General features: G+C 38.4%; 1 long non-coding RNA gene across 1 annotated transcript; it reads right to left on the bottom strand.

Moving 5' to 3' along the window:
- Window positions 1-1005: 1005 nt before the first annotated feature.
- LOC131859376 (uncharacterized) lies at window positions 1006-5541 on the bottom strand. The gene is made up of 2 exons (XR_009359109.1): window positions 1545-5541; window positions 1006-1330 (listed from the first exon to the last, which is right to left on the bottom strand). It is a non-coding gene; the product is annotated as an uncharacterized LOC131859376 (long non-coding RNA).
- Window positions 5542-17121: the final 11580 nt, after the last annotated feature.

Below are 17121 nucleotides of genomic sequence, written 5' to 3'. Positions count from 1 at the left end.
ATTTTAGGAAAGGAGACCACCATCCACAAGGAACAAAAACTGTTGTAGTTCATGCAGGCACATAGCACATGCCAACAAGAGAAGCATAAAGAATGGTGTTCATATCTTCAATGAACTTGAAATTCAGGCATATGAAGGGGTGTGCCAATCAAGTGGTATATTGTTTAAGTATGCCCCAATCCAATCTTTTTACTGTGTACTTTATGTCTCTAAACATGAAACTAATTCTTGACCAAAATTAAGCAAATCCAATTCAGCTTTTGCATAAATATATCAAGCATCACATGGTCTATGTCAATTCCAAATTATTACATGCAGGGTGGACTCTTGCATCACATAAGACACTTGTTTGTACTGCATGAAGCAAAATGTCTAAACTTCATACAAGAAGCTCACTTCAGAAGTTACAGATCATTTTGGAGTTGAGAAAACACTCCTATTAAAGACGTATTTCTAGTAGCCACATCTCAGGTCAGAGATTGCAAAATACCTCAAACTAGCCTTAGGAATCAAATTCCATGAATTTTCTTACTAGCAAGCAGTACAATGATTGTGCATATAACAGTTGAAAGATTCTTGAAGATGACAATTCTGACACCACATAAAATGACCATCTTTTCTCTAAATAGTAAAAATAACTCAACATTACCTTGAAAATATAGGGATTCATTTTAGAGTACTTTCCACCTTTATATATAAAAGATAATAGATTCTTCGGCATTTCCTAGATGATCACTCTGATTAATGATGAACACAAAATTAAGCAACTCCACTGCATTCACTCCTTGCACTGATAAACAAACCAAGACAATGATCACACATTTTCCCAAACATACAATTCCAAGAAGCATACTTTTGAGATGAAGCCTCCCTTTCATCTAGCATACTTACAACAGAGCTCTGTACTACTGAACACAGCTGTTCAAGGTAGGTTTGGTTTCCAACCGTTCAGACTCATTAATGTAGTATATCCAATGCCACAATCAACAGCAACTCAAGAAAACGTTGACTAAACAGACATTTATTAAACATATTCAAAAGTAAGTTCAAACCAATAATGTAACTCATCTGATGTCACCATCAACAACAGCTACTTCAACTCATAACGACCTTGACAAAGCAGCCATACAAGCAGTGCCATGAACAGCATTGAACGAAACACCAAATCAGAGTTGGTACAAAGTAGGACTTCATTTGCAAAAGAGAGACTTACAAGCTGGAGATAACATTTTTGAGTTCGATATTCCAACTCTACTTGCACCACTATTTTCCACCTTCATTAGAATGTAAATGTTGCAAAAGAACTTCAAGCAGCCAAGATCGACCCTAACTGCAGCATACCAAAATAAGCAGATTAAGTCCTGATACCATAAATAAACACAAAGGGAATCAAGAAATTCCTAGCTACCAGATAACGAAAGCAGGTCAAGTTCCTTCCCTAGGAGAATGGTTAACCAAAGCTGAAGTTGAATGGCACTTTGCATGTCTTCTCTCTCAAGAAAGGAAAACTGATCCAGAAGGATATGGCTCTATGATTGTCTTACAATGCAAAATGATCTCTACACCATATTTCATCTTCACTGCCAGCTTGAAGAGAGCATTCTAAGCATACATTCATATATCATTAAGTCCCAATTCTCCACATTCTATGCTGCATGGCACCAACAGCATCAAGTTTCATTGGCAAAACTGTAGAAAATGCAAATTATGAAAACTGCAGATATGAACTTGTGGCCAGTTGGGTTTCTCGTGACCACCAAAGTCAAACCATTGTCTTCTTCAATTGTATTTTAATGGGACATTGCTATTTTTCAAATAAATAGATGAAGAAACATAATGCATAGACAACTAAATATTGCATTACAGTTCTAACATGTTCTGTTGTCTTTTGAGGTTCTTTTTTGTTCAATACTATGATTTTGTTATTGTTGCACTCTTATCTCTTCTGAATTATTTTATGCACATAACAGATTGGAATTTATTTTATTGTGTTGTCATCAAGAACCCCTATGCCCCGAATCAACTCTCAATCCAAATCATACAAATGAAGCATGTGGGAGACACAACATATTAAGGAAATTCTTCCAATTCCAATCAGCAGGATACATAATACAGGAAGGCAGAAAAAAAGAACGTAGTGAAGGTAAAAGAAATGACACTACAGTCCACAAATGCAAATACCCCAGGAATCAATGTGAACAACGCAATAATGACCTCTAGATTAATTCAGCTGCACACAAAAAGTGTAAAAGCATCAATTAAAAGGAATGCTTCAATCACTCAATTGCAAAATTAGAACATCAAAAACAATTAGGCACGAATCGACATTGCCTAACATTGGCCTAAATATGCAAATGTATTTGGTCAAACGAGGTCAAGAAACAATTGCAAGATGTGTAAAGCAAGAATCCTTGGCCCAAGTACCTCACCATGTGGTTCACCCACAAAGACGGATGGGACATTAAAAATGTACATAAACCACAGAACTTTAAACAAGAACCACAATTAAAAAAAGGTAGCCTTTTCTAAGAATATTAATATACAGTGTTCCACGGGCATTGGGGACGGGGGGGACGTGGGGACGGGCTTCCAGGACGGGGTGGACGAGGGGACAGGTTTCCAGGACGGGGGGACCAAGGGCCTAAGTTTGGGGACAGCGGGGGGGGGGGGTGGCGGGGTGGTGGTGCTGATATAGTTATACATATACATATAGTACTTGAAAAACTAGTTTTGAAAAGATGTATGACAATATAACAGTATAAGAATTACATTTCAAATGAAACTATAGGAAATTTGAAATACTAAATCTAAATACCAAGATTTCTTCAATGCTAATTGCTAATTGCTAAATAAAACCTGACAAATGAAATTGTCAAATTGGAGATTTCAATTATATCGAAAAAGGAAAATATGAATATATGATGCCATTGCAAAGTCTATAATAATAAAGATGATTACATGATTCATCATTACAATGAGTAGCCAAATACAAATACTAATAGCAATAGCATTACAAAAGAGACTAGAGTCAAAGACAAAATGACAAAACTCAAAATGTAGCTAATGGAGGCCTCTAATCATCTGAGAACTCCTCCTCACTGGAACTGCTGGACTCCTAAAGATCAAGATCCCTCAAGCTCACACCAACTAGCCCTGCATCTGAAGTGGTAGGATCATCCTCATCAATCTGTGAAGGCTCCTCTGGCTCTACATCCCATCGTGTCGCTGGACTCTCCTTATACACAAGTGTCTTGCGGTCCATGAGATGCAAAGCACAATGTAAAGCCACAAGCTTCTTTGCTCTCTTAGACGTAAGTTTGTTCCTCTTAAGAGAGTGGATGAAGCTATATGTAGACCAGTTCCTCTCAGCAGCTGAAGAACTAGAAACCTGGGATAGCAGACGGATGACTAGAGTGGTGGTCAAAGATTTCGAGCTATGACAATTCCACCACAAAAGTGGATCCTCATGTGCCATAGTTTCTATATCCATCTTTGCCGCATCTGAATAACCTCTAAGAGTGGCAAATCTTCCCCACTCAGTACGAATGGTGTCGGCATCTCTGGAATCAAACATCTTCTCTACGCACCTAAAGAAACCCGCCTTCACCTCATCATCCTAAATCGATCACTCTACCCGGTCTAGCCTTGTACCAGTTAGGATTCAAGGCAAAGGCAGCCATATGCAAAGGAGTGTTCAACTTGTCCCATCTACATTGAATGATAGGCTGGATTTGCTCATTGTAGAATGCTAAAGAGGGGTCCTTCACTCGCACAGCAACCCTCATTTGGTCAAGCATAGAGTCAATGCACTCATACACCTCTCCAAGGTTAGGTGCATCCCCATCCCCATAACTGATCACCTGGAATACTGGAGAAATGATGGAGACAATGTATTTCGCATCAGTCCAAAACACATCACTCTTCACTATCTCCTTCACCCTTCTCCCCTGCTCTATCTTGGCCTCAACCCACCTATTCCACTCATTAGTCATAACCATGAGTTGCAATGCCTCTTGCAACTCAATCATTCTCTCCAAGAGAATGAAATAGGATGCATATCTGGTCTCAACTGGTTTCAAGAAATCCTTCGCAAAGGTCTTTAAGAGTGCATGTGAAGTGTGGTGGTTTCAGATAAACATCTGCACATCTCTCACATCGGCGACCACTCCTCTAATCCAGTCAATCTTCCCCATGTCCTTGAGTGCATTGTTCATGGCATGTACACAACATGGGGTCCACCAAATGTGTCTATAGGCTGCCTCAATGAGTCTCCCTGCTTCTCTACACACATGGGCTGCATCTGTCACTACTTGGACCACATTTTGTGGCCCAACCTCCTCAATAGCCTCCCTGAGGACCTGAAACTGGAAATCAGCATCTTTACGATGCCCTGTACAATCAATTGCTCTAAGGAAGTATGGGCCCTCTGCACATGTGACCATGATGTTGATGAGTGGATGATGGCTAATGTTCGTCCACCCATCCATAACTATGTTGCACCCCGATGCCACCCAACATGCCTTCATCTTCTTCATCAAAATATTGATCTTGGAATAGCATTTATCCAAGATCGAGGTCCTCATTTTCGTCTTCCCTGGTGGCACATAAGATGGTCCTCCCTTCGCCACCATAGCCATCATCTCCCTATAATAAGGAGACCGTGTAACATGAAATAGAATGCCATTGGCAAAGAAGAACTTGCCAATGGATTCATCTATCTCATCTCTTAGCTCCACATTAAACATTTCAGCAATGGGGTTACTCTATGGTGTCTGCAACCTACGTTTCCCTGCTCTAGCGGCACTAGAAGTGGAAGTGGATGCAAATCCAAACATCATTCCTCCTGTCTACGAAGCATGAGAAGTATGTGGTGGATTCTGGTTGTGCTAAAGGGCTGCCCTAGCAGACAAAGTAGTAGGCATTGAAATATTTGTGTCATCTGGAACCCCCCAAAGCCTGTTAAACTCAATTTTGTACTGTATATTTTTAGCTTCCTCCAAAAACTTGCAATGTCTCACACCTTTTCCTCTCCAAAAAGGAAAGTGTGCATTCACCCTACTAATGCTACCAGACCATTCAGTGTCACAAATGTTGCATTTCCACTTCTTTGTTCCTCCACTTGAATGTGATGTGCCTTGTATTGATATACTTGAAGCAAACTGTTTGAGAGGAGACATAGGATCAAAAGGACCCCTAGCATACGGTGCCAACAACTCTGAAGGGCAACCTGTACTAGCTGGTGCACTCGCCATAGAACTAGATTGGGCTCTAGGATCATCCCCATGGTCACCCCCCTCATTTTCAAGTTCAAATTCTGAATCATTCTCACAATGAGAATGGATTTCCATCTCATCCTCACTTATGCCTTGGGAGCTCATTGTGAAATTGACATTGCATTTCACAAAATAAAAATAAATAAAAAATCAGCCTAGTTTAACAAATAAATTTATTTTCCTATTCATCTCAAAATGAGATTTGATGTTGAAACTTCATTCATCATTTTGCCCTCAAGATTCAACATCAAATTTTGTTATTTTTACATTGAAAAACAAATTTGAAATTTCAATTTTGAAAATAATATTTACAATTTATGATTTTTTTTATTTAAAAATAAAAATAAAAATAATAAAATTTGATGTTGAATCTTGAGGGCAAAATGATGAATTGAAAAACAATTTTGAAATTTCAATTTTGAAAATAAAATTTACAATTTATGATTTTTTTTATTTAAAAATAAAAAATAAAAATAATAAAATTTGATGTCGAATCTTGAGGGCAAAATGATGAATGAATCATTCATCATTTTGCCCTCAAGATTCAACATCAAATCTCATTTTGAGATGAATAGGAAAAAAAAACAAATTTAAAGCTAAACAAACAAAGAACAAAAAATGACATTGAAAATCAGAAAATAAAACCAAAAAAATAAGAAAAGCCCTACCTTGTGCTTGAAAAATCTCTCCAAAATGCAGTAGAATCTTCTTCCTCCTCTTCTTCTTGCTTCTTCTCACTCCTATCACACTTGCAATCACTTTTCTCACCCCTTCAATCAGTCTTCTACAAGTTTTTCCTCCTCTTCAGCTTGCTGGAAAAAAAATCAGTCTTTCAAAATGAGAGTGAAATGAACAAAAAACATAGTTTTGTGTTGTTTTGGGGTTGGGTGGGGCCCACGTCCAATTAGGGTTACCCCTTAACCCCCAAAAAAGTCAATTTTTTTTTATATTTTCATTTTAAGCCAAGGAAAACACGTGGGGCAACGAGAGACGTCTGGGCATCTCCCCATCCCTCGAGAGACGTCTGCACATCTCTCGACGGACGGGGAGACGCCCAGACATCTCCCAAGGAGACATGTCTCCATGTCTCCTTGGGAGACGTGGAGACGTCTCCCGTCCCCGGCAGCGTTTGGGTGGCGGTGGTGGGACAGCAGGGGACGTCGCGTCCCCGTCCCCCCCGTCTCGGAGACGCGGCAAAAAAGGGGGGGGGGGGGGGGTGGGAGACGCGTCCCTGTGGAACACTGAGAATATATGACTTATTGATCAACTAACATGCCAAATATACCACCATCTTAGACTAAAATTGGTCTACCATTGAGTTTAGGTCAAAAACATCAAAAAAAAAAATCAAAACAAGGCAAGGATTGTACAAATGGTAAGAACTATTGATTGTCTAAATTGTATTCAACATAATGCACCCACTACTTTCATGAGACATCAATGATGTTCTAAGACCATTCATATACTTGTTTGATAGTGTGCTTTTGATGACTTTGGTTTTCAACCAGACATGGGAGGAACACTTATACCATATGTAACAAGAAGCACTAGTTTCTCCTAAATCTCTAAGTATGATGTTCTAAGACCTAAAAAAGGTAGAAGCCATCCTCAAATCACCCTAGCCTTTCAACATGACCAAAACAAGAACGTTTATACTTCTTGTCCAATATCTATAAGTGTTTATAGAGTTTATCTCTACAACTGCAGCTCCTATTCATGCAATTTCAGCATGTGGTAAGATTTTTATTTGGGGTAACTATCAACAAGTTCCTTTCAATTTATTGAAGCAAAAATGTATCAATACTCTATAAATGATATAGCTCTAATTAGCTTGCAGCAATCATTTGAGGTCAAAACAAATGCAAGTACATAAGCCTTGAGAGCAATTTTGAAGCATAGATGTAGATTGATATGCTACCATTAAAATGATTCCATTGTTTTGCTCTAAATAACCGACATACAATGAAGAGTTCAATGTATTGGTCCAAGCAGTCAAGAAATGGAAGCCCTACCTGATGGGGAAGAAACCGACAGTTTCTGCTAATTGAGCTCTATAAATGTGAAAACACAAAATATATTGTAGAAAGAGAAAGAAATTCACTTTCAGTAGATGGAATTCCTTAGCAATTTCATTTAGTAATCAAATACGAGATAAGGTATAACAAACTATATGGCAGACATACTCCCTGGGCATCCAATGACAACAAAGATATTAGCATCAGACACAGTGAAGCTTGAGCCATACACACATGAGGTGCATTTAGGGGAGTATACCAAATATGCATATTTTTTAAACATATATCAGCATTTGCAAGTTTCCATAGACTAGGATTTTTAAGGTAAAACTGACAACTACCCCATGGATGGGCTATATGAGTTAGGCAAACTTAACATACAAAAATAAGAGAAAAACCATAGCACCAACTGCAAAACTAGCCAGGTAATTGTGGAGTGGGTAAAACAAAAGCAAATTTGCAGCAATATGTTTATCCACCATAGATGCAAATGGCTGTGACAATTTTCATTTTCGATGTGTACTACTTAGCAAAACCAAAGCCTAGCGCAATGGAAAGCTAGGCTTGTACATTCTATTACCAGTACCAAGTAGACCATGGCAGAGAATCTCCATGGATATATGTATAGCCCATGTCCAAATATACATGATCCTTGAAAGAAAGTCATTGACAAACGAGACTTTACCAGCAGGCATGATCATGAAGCATGAACCATACATGCAAAAGTTGTAAGAAGAGAAGTGTGCCAAAGATGCAAATTTTGGAACTGTATATCAGCATTTGCAAGATGCCAATGAGCAGGATCATTAAGGGTGAATTAACAACTACCCAAGGATGGGCTATACAAACTGCGCAAACTTTACATATTAAAAATAAAAACAAAATCTGCAAACCAAATATATCACAAAGATCAACAAATTCCAAGGACTTAAACTTTCAAAAAGAGAAAAATTATGCAAGACAGATTAATCAACAAACATATCTACCACTACAATGACAAATCACATCGCAAGCATTTCTGTCAGGACTATGAAGCCAAAAAATCAGCAAATATAACGGCCAACCACCAAAAATCATGTAGAGACCATATAAAACCAAAATTTAGCATAGGTATTAAAATCCTTCCAATTTCGCCCTTGGCTGAGCATTTGTCTTCAACCAATATCATGTCATCCTGTTGAAGCATAAAATATTGACTATACCCATGTTTAAGAGGCTTCCTTTTGACAATTCCAAACCATCTTTAGCAACATAGGTGATTCTTTCAGAGTAAGAAGCAAAGTGAAGGCCATGAGTGGTGGAGTCAGCTACAGTAATCAACTGCTTAATTAGAGGTCATATATTCTGTGCTTTTCCCTTTCAACTAATGATCTATTGAAGGAAACATAAGGCACAGCCCTTGTCTGACTGAAGTTTCCCATATTAAGTTTTTTCATGGTATTCATTGTGTCAATTGTATGTTTATGATTGTTGCAGCTGTTTTCATTTACATATTACACATTTCCAGCATTGAAGCTCGTGATATTGTAAATATGAGCAAGATTTCAGTTAGTTTTCACTGCATAATAAGCATAAATATTATGTGACAAATTAGAGAGCACGCTTAAAATCATTTTTGATCTATTATCTAGGGAACATCACAAGAAACTAGAGATTACAGCAAATAAAAATGTCTTCCTCAAAGTTACCCTACTACTTGCATTTATGCTACTTTGGTACCATTGGAAATATTTGTCTTTGTGTGCAATGTTGCAACCATCACCTTCTTCATTAGTTGTGTTGTACAAGAGGAATTAACCAAGACCTTATATTGTACCATCAAACCTCCTTGTATTGCCTATAGGTAAGAATCCTCATCTCATCATGTAAGAATCGTCTTTTCTGTGAAAGCTGTGGTTGATTTTAGCTACCTATGTGCATCTCCTCAGTTTGTTCTAAGTGCTCTTTCACTATGCAGGCAACCATTTCTTAGATCTCAACTTTAACATGAAATGCCATGCTGTACAAAGCATAGTAACATTACCCAGGAAAAACACAGGTTAATCATGGCCAAGTGTAATATTCCCTGCCAGCGTTTAAGGTCATAGCCTTTCATAGCCTTTATAGCAATCAAGCCAAGCCAATTGAAATAGAAAATTACTAATGAATTGAGGCCGACTTAGTCAAGGGACATTACGAAATAAATTCAAGAAAATATCTGCTAAGGCCAACTTTAAGTACTCGCATATCAGGAGGATTAAAATAAATCAAAATCAAATATAAAACAATTATCAGGCCGACTTCCCTATTGACCCATCAGGCCGAATTCATTATTGACACCCAAGTTAATGGCATTTATATAAATATCAGCAATTACCAATGTGCAAGCGATTGGTATAAATGAGCAATGAGCAGTGATTCTCATAAGCATTAAGGCAGGGATTAAGTTTACGTTAGTGGCAGCAAGTAATATGACAAAAGGTGATGTCCCTCTTAAGAGTCATCTCCATTCAAAGAGACACCTCCCTTCTATGAAGACATGATAATATAAAAGGAAAATAAGGAATGGAATAGGAGGGCATTGAATGATTGGGAAAGAGCATTTAATCTATAATCAGAAATGCAGATCTGATTTGAATAACAGGGCAGCAAGGAGGAGACATGACCCTTTAAATGGATGTCTCTTTCCAAGGGATGTGTCTCCTCAATATGGAAGTACAATAGGAATGGAATGATCATGGGAAGCGGAGGAGAGAAAGAAAGCTGAACAACAAGAGAAGACATAAGATATCTACTGGAAATAAATATCGAACCAGATAAGATCTTATATGAATAATCTGCATTCAGAAGACAGCAGACTTGTGTTCTGGCAAGTGTTGTGGTATGCAATGTGACAATATTGTTTAACTTATAATCTCTTATGTATTTTTTGTTATAGTTAAAAATGAGAATTGCTAATCTATCTAGACTCTTTAATTGTTTATTCAATCTGTTTATTCTCCTACAAACAATCATGTGGGGTTAGTAAGAAAACACAAATGGGAGGGCAGAGATAGGTTCCCCAATCTATGTAACCCACTCCATGTTGGATGGACGAGAATTCCTACCACTTGTGGGCCAAGGGGTGTTATATCACACCCTTGGGCTTAGTTGTGGAAAATGATTTCCAAGCACCCTATCATGCTTTCCTCTCCAATCTGTTGGGATTAAGATGTCTCAACCTTTGCAAATCCTAACATTGATTTTTCTATATTTATTTATTATCTTAATTTATTAATTGCTTACAAAGGTCTAGTCATCTAGTGGGACCCATAGGCTTGGTGGCATCCTACTTGGCATGACTGTATGACACATGTTGTACATGTGGTGGTAGAGATCCCACTTTGAGGACCTTGACGAGTGTTGTGCTATGACAAATTCTATGACAAAATGGACAAGTGGCAGGAGATACGTTTTGCATGGAGAGGGTGGGTGCCCAAGTTGGGTTATGACAAGTTGTAAGAGAATAAGCTAATGATAGTCATTATGACGAATTCTCTTACAAACAAGTGTTATATGTTATGATAGCTGTAAGATACGTAAGAGCAGCTGTCATACCTCAAAATAGCAAATTTTGGGTGCCCAACTTGAAGGTTTGAATGGGGAGGTTTCGAGGGTTTTCCCCGTGACATATCTTGTGTTCATTGTGTTTATCTTTATGCATGTTCATTATCTACTTTTGAATGTGTTTCTGATTCTATAATAGTTAAGAGTCATAAAGAAAATTTGCACCATCTCCCCTACTAAATTTGTTTTAGGAAATGTTTTCTGCACCTTAGCTTTCTTTTAGTTGGTATCAGAGCCTAGTCAGTTTGGTTCCATTGTAGGGTAGTGGGCTTTTTGCATTGATCTCAGTTTGATTGGGAGCTTTTGCAGAGTATTTTCAAAATCTTATTGCAAGAAGAAGATGGCAAGCACATCCACAAAAGTTGATACGGAGAAGTTTAACAGCAGCAACTTTGAACTTTGGAAGTTGAAAATGGCAGATATGCTTGTGAATAGAGATCTATGGGCTGCAATATTTGGAACAAAACCTCAAAACACATTACAGGATGTTTGGGATACAATGGATTGAAAAGTTAAGGACCTCATAAGGCTCTATTTGGCAAACTCCGTATAATTGAATGTCTACGAAGAGAAGACTGCAAAAGGTCTTTGGAAGAAGCTTGGAGATGTTTATCAGGCTAAATCCCTGGTAAACAAGCTTCTTTTGACAAAGATGTATTCTCTGAAGACGGAAGATAGAGGATCCATTGCTGATCATCTCAATGCATTTAATATGATTGTTGCTCAATTGGGTTTTGTTGGTGACAAGATTGAGGAGGAGGATTGTTGAATGCTTATGTTGTGTTCTTTGCTTGACTCATGGGACCACCTTGTTATGGCTATTGGGAGTACAACCACCAAGTTCAAGATGGATGAGGTGGTAGCATTGTTACTTTCTATAGAGATGCGGAGGAAGACTTCTAAGTCAGCTAAGGAGGCTCTTGCAGTTCGTGGTAGATCAAAAGAGAAAGGCAAGAAGAAGGACAAGAGAGATGATAAGAGCAGATCCAAATCCCATGGGAGACCTAAGTCTCCTACAAAGTCCAAGGAAAAATGTTGGAACTGTGGCAAAAACGGTCATTTTCGTAAAGATTGTAAGGAGGAGAAAAAGAATGCAATGTCCCCTATGAAGAGGCTACCAATTCCTAAAGAGCAACATACATTACTACTTATTATGCTACATTAATTACATATTAAATAACTATGGTTGCCCATAGTACAACTAATATTGTCCTTATTCAAGCTCTAATCTTATTCCCTTCTAATTCTCAACCCATGGATGGGGATTTACTTGTCTAGGGCGCGATGACAACACCTCCATAATGCAGCCCAGATTTCAGGAACATCAATCCATTCACCCTTGGGGCTCATAATGTATCCGAGATTTCAGGAACACCAGTCCATTCACCCTTGGGGTTCATAATGCAGCCCAAATTTCGAGAACACAGTCCATTCACCCTTGGGGCTCACCTGATTTGGGATGGATTTACTCTGCCTCTCCCTAACAACACCACGCCTCTCCTTATGGAGGGAAGAATTAGAATTGTTTAAGTACTTAGGTTGTGAGTACATTAACTTCTAATGTATATGAATTAAGTATGACTGTCATATATACTGCAGTCTATATTAACATTACTATTAAATTCTGCATAAGAACATTATCGGGCTTCATATATTAAGCACATCCCCATGCATACCAGCAAGAACAAGGATGTTACTGCCTGTAACTTAATAACAGTTCTGATCTGATTTGATCGATGGTGATGTCACTGGATGCTTTTGATTCGTTTCCTTTATATCTCTCCATGTGAGGGAGAGGTGACACCTCTTCATCATGTATGCCCTTTAGCAAGAGACACCCTTTCACCATTAGCACCCTTTGAAAGAATGAAACTCTTCATTATTTGTGCCCTTTGAAAGGGACACAACCTTTCAAAATCAGATCTGCACTTCTGATTCCCCAAATTATCCCCCATCGAATGAGATTCTCTTCTCCCTTTTATATCTCATGTTTGAGGGAGTCGCAACTTTTCATTTTATGTCTTTTGACCATTCATTAACTTAATTAAATATTAATTATATTCTTTTATATTTTTATTTAATTTTTAATATTTTAATGGGGACATCACAAAGAAGAAGAAGAGACCCTTCGATTCAGATTCAGATAAATCCTCTAAAGATGATGATGAAGCATTTGTTGCAGATTTGGCAACGTATGCATTGGAAGACGTGTGGTTGATAGATTCGGGTGCATCTTTTCACATAGCCTCACATCAAGGCTGGTTTTCAAAGTACGAAGAATATGATGGTGGGAAGGTGTATCTCGATGATGACTCTCATTTGAAGGTTGTTGATTGTAGAAGAGTCAAGATTGGATTCCCTGATGACAGAGTGAAGGGGATCGATGGTGTAATGCACATCCCAGGTTTGGCACGGAATCTACTCTTTGTAAGTTGAGTGATGTGGCTGTGCAAGTTGTTTTCTTGCAAGGTAGATGCAAGATGACTAGAGGTTCTATCATGCTTGCTAGGGGTGTTTGAATAGGCACTTTGTATAAAATAGATGCATGTACTATACCATGCAATAGTGCTTATGTGGAGTCCAAGAAGAGGGCTCTAGATTCTTCATCCTCACCATCAAATCGAGCTATGAAGAGAACTGTTGCTTCTGCAATTGATGGCCGTGCTTTCTGGGTACCTAAGGGTGCCAATGCTTTGGATATGAAACTCCCAACGGAGAAGACAATGTTATGGCACCAAAGTCTTAGTCATATTGGTGAGAAGGGTCTCAAAACCCTAAACAATAAATGCCTCGTTGAGGGGCTTGATGTTTGTAATCTTGAGTTCGATTTCTGCAAACACTGCATCTATGGTAAACAAAATCGTGTTTAATTCTACTCTAGTTCTCATAAATCTTCTGGGTTGTTAGACTTGATACATTCTGATGTTTTTGGTCCTGTTAATGTTCCTTTGATTTCAAAATCTGTATATTTCGTATCAGTTATTGATGACTACAGTAGAAGGACATTTATTTTCTCATAAGTAAATCAGACTAGTAGGAAGATTAAGTGTTTAAGGACTGACAATGGTGGTGAGTTTTGCTCGGTAGATTTCAACAAGTTCTGAAAGGACCGTGGGATTGAGAGGCATACAACAACTCCATACACCCCTTGGCAGAATGGAGTTGCAGAGAGGATGATCAAGACGTTGATTGAGAGGGCTAGGAGCATGCTTCGTGGTGTTGGCCTCGAAAAAAAGTTTTAGGCTGAAGTTGTAGCCATTGCCTGCTATTTGGTAAATAGATCTCCTACATCAGCACTTGTCGATAAGACACCTATGGAGGTGTGGTTAGGAAACAAGCCCTTGATTAGACATCTCAGAGCATTTGGTTGTGAAGCTTATGCTCATGTTCCAAGTGAAAAGAGATCTAAGTTGGAGAACAAGGCAATGAAGTGTATCTTTATCGGCTATGGTGTCGGTGTAAAAGGGTACAAACTTTGGAATTCAGTGACATAGAAGGTTCTCTACAACAGAATTGTTATTTTCAAAGAGATGAAACCTTCCAATGTTGAGCTATAGCCAAAGCAAGAGGAGAAACAGAATAAGGAGGTAGTTTAAATTCCTTCTACCCCATATAAAGAACTACGAGCTCTTGGTGAACCTAATGATGAGGAGAGCTCTAGCAGCTCTAAACGTTCAAAAGAAGATGAAGAACCTCAACCTTAGCCTTTGAGGAGGTCTACTTGTGATAGGCGACAACTTGATAGATTCTAGTTGTATTATTGCTTTGATTGCTAACACTAATGAGCCTAAGAGTATTAGAGAGGCTATGGGTATGAGTGATGCAGAATCATGGATGGAAGCCATGAATGATGAGATGGCATCTTTGAAGAAAAACAATACTTGGGATCTGGTACGTTTGCCTAAAGGACGTAAGCCCATGGGATGAAAATGGGTGTTCAAGAAAAAGTTGGGTCTCGATGGCAGTGTTGAGAAGCATAAAGCACAGTTGGTCTCAACGAGGTATTCCCAAATTGAGGGAATAGATTATGGTGAGATTTTCTCTCCTACTGCAATAAAGGTTTGGTTATTCGTTGTTAGATTCCAGTTATATTTTTGCTTTGATTGCTAACACTAATGAGCCTAGGACTATTCGAGAGGCTATGGGTATGAGTGATACAGATTCCTGGAAGATGGCATCTTTGAAGAAGAATAATACTTGGGATTTGGTACCTTTGCCTAAAGGACGTAAGCCCATGGGATGCAAATGGGTGTTCAAGAAAAAGTTGGGTCTCAATGGCAATGTTGAGAAGCATAACGCACAATTTATCTCGACGAGGTATTCCCAAATTGAGGGAATAGATTATGGTGAGATTTTCTCTCCTACTACAAAGCTAACATCCATCTTGTTCTTGTTATCACTTGCTATAGTTCATGATTGGGAAATTGAGCAAATGGACGTGAAGACGGCATTCCTTCATGGTGATTTGGAGGAAGAGATTTATATGTCACAGCCAAAGCATTTCGAAGTGAAAGGTAAAGAAAATCTGGTTTGCAAGTTAAAAAAGTCTTTGTATGGTTTGAAACAGTCTCCTAGGATGTGGTACCCGAAGTTTGATACCTATGTCTTGATTTTGAGATTTCAGAGATCTAATTCTGATCATTGTGTTTACTTCAAAATTGATAATGGTCGCATTCTCATTATTGCATTATATGTGGATGATATGTTATTGTTTGGGAATGGATATTTGATTTCTAACTTTAAGTCTCAGTTGTCAGCATAGTTTGAGATGAAAGATTTAGGTGCAGCTAGGTACATTGTGGGGATGGAGATCAAAAGAGACAAATCTAACAAAAAGCTTTGGTTAAGCCAAAGTAGGTATGTGAATTTTGTGTTGGAGAGATTCAACATGACAGCTTGTAGATCTATGATAGTTTTTGCTGTATTGGGAATGAAAATTATCTGTGGATGATTGTCCAAAATCTCCCTCTGAGGTGGACATGGCCAGTGTACCATATGAGAGTGTGGTTGGCAGTCTCGTGTATATTACGATCGATACAAGACCAGACATTGCCCAAGTCGTGGGATTCCTAAGTTGATATATGGCTAAACCTGGAGGAGTGCATTGGGATTAAAAGAGTGTTCAAATACTTGAGGGGTACTTTCAAGTATGCCTTGTGCTATCATGGTTATCCTACTGGACCTCGGCATTTTGTGAGTATCTATGGGTATGTAGATTCAAATTGGGCAGGTGACATTGATAGTAGAAGATCCACTAGTGGTTGTCTTTACTATGAATGGTGGTGCTATGAGTTGCATTAGTAAGCAACAAGTTGTACTATCTTTGTCCACAACAAAAGCAAAGTATATGGCAACTGCTCATGCTTGTAAGGAAGCCATTTGGCTTAGACGATTGTGTTTAGATATTGGGTTTGATGCAAGATTGATTACTATCTGTTGTGACAGCTAGAGTGCAATTTGCTTAGCAAAGAATCCGACTTTCCAAGCCAAAATGAAGCACATTGATGTTCAAATTCATTTTGCTCGATATATGGCAGAGGATGGGAAGGTGAAACTAGAGAAGGTTGACAATTTGAGGAATGTTGCAAACGCATTAACAAAACCAATGAGCACAGAGAAGTTCAAATGGTGTTCTAGTTCTATGGGCTTCTCGGCCCCTTGCAGTTGATCTATAGGCTATTTGACAAGCCTTCGACAAGTGGGAGAATGTTGGGATTAAGGTGTCTCAACCTTTGCAAATCCTAACATTGATTTTTCTATATTTATTTATTATTTTAATTTATTAATTGCTTACAAATGTCTAGTCATCTAGTGGGACCCACAAGCTTGGCGGCATCCTATTTGGCGATGACTGTATGACATGTGGAAGTAGGCATTCCACTTTGAGGATCTTGACAAGTGTCGTTCTATGACAAAATGGACAATGGCAAGAGATACCTTTTTGCATGGAGAAGGTTCCCAAGTTGGGTTATGACAAGTTGTAAGAGAATAAGCTATTAATAGTCATTTATGACGAATTCTCTTACAACTATAAGTGTTGTATGTTATGATACTTATAAGATGCATAAGAGCATCTGTCATACCTCACAATAGTAAATTTTGGGTGCTCAACTTAGGAGGTTTGAATGGGGAGTCATTTGGAGACATACATGTGGTCATTTGCATGTTTTTTGGTGGCTGAAAAATAGGATCAAATGCTTTGCACGACCCCATCTTCTAACTTCATCTAGAAGCTTCCTCTTGAGTTG

This window comes from Cryptomeria japonica, chromosome 10, assembly GCF_030272615.1.
Source record: "Cryptomeria japonica chromosome 10, Sugi_1.0, whole genome shotgun sequence".
Classification (NCBI taxonomy): Eukaryota; Viridiplantae; Streptophyta; class Pinopsida; order Cupressales; family Cupressaceae; genus Cryptomeria; species Cryptomeria japonica.
Note: the sequence above shows the minus strand (reverse complement) of the source record. Positions and strands in the feature narration are given on the sequence as shown.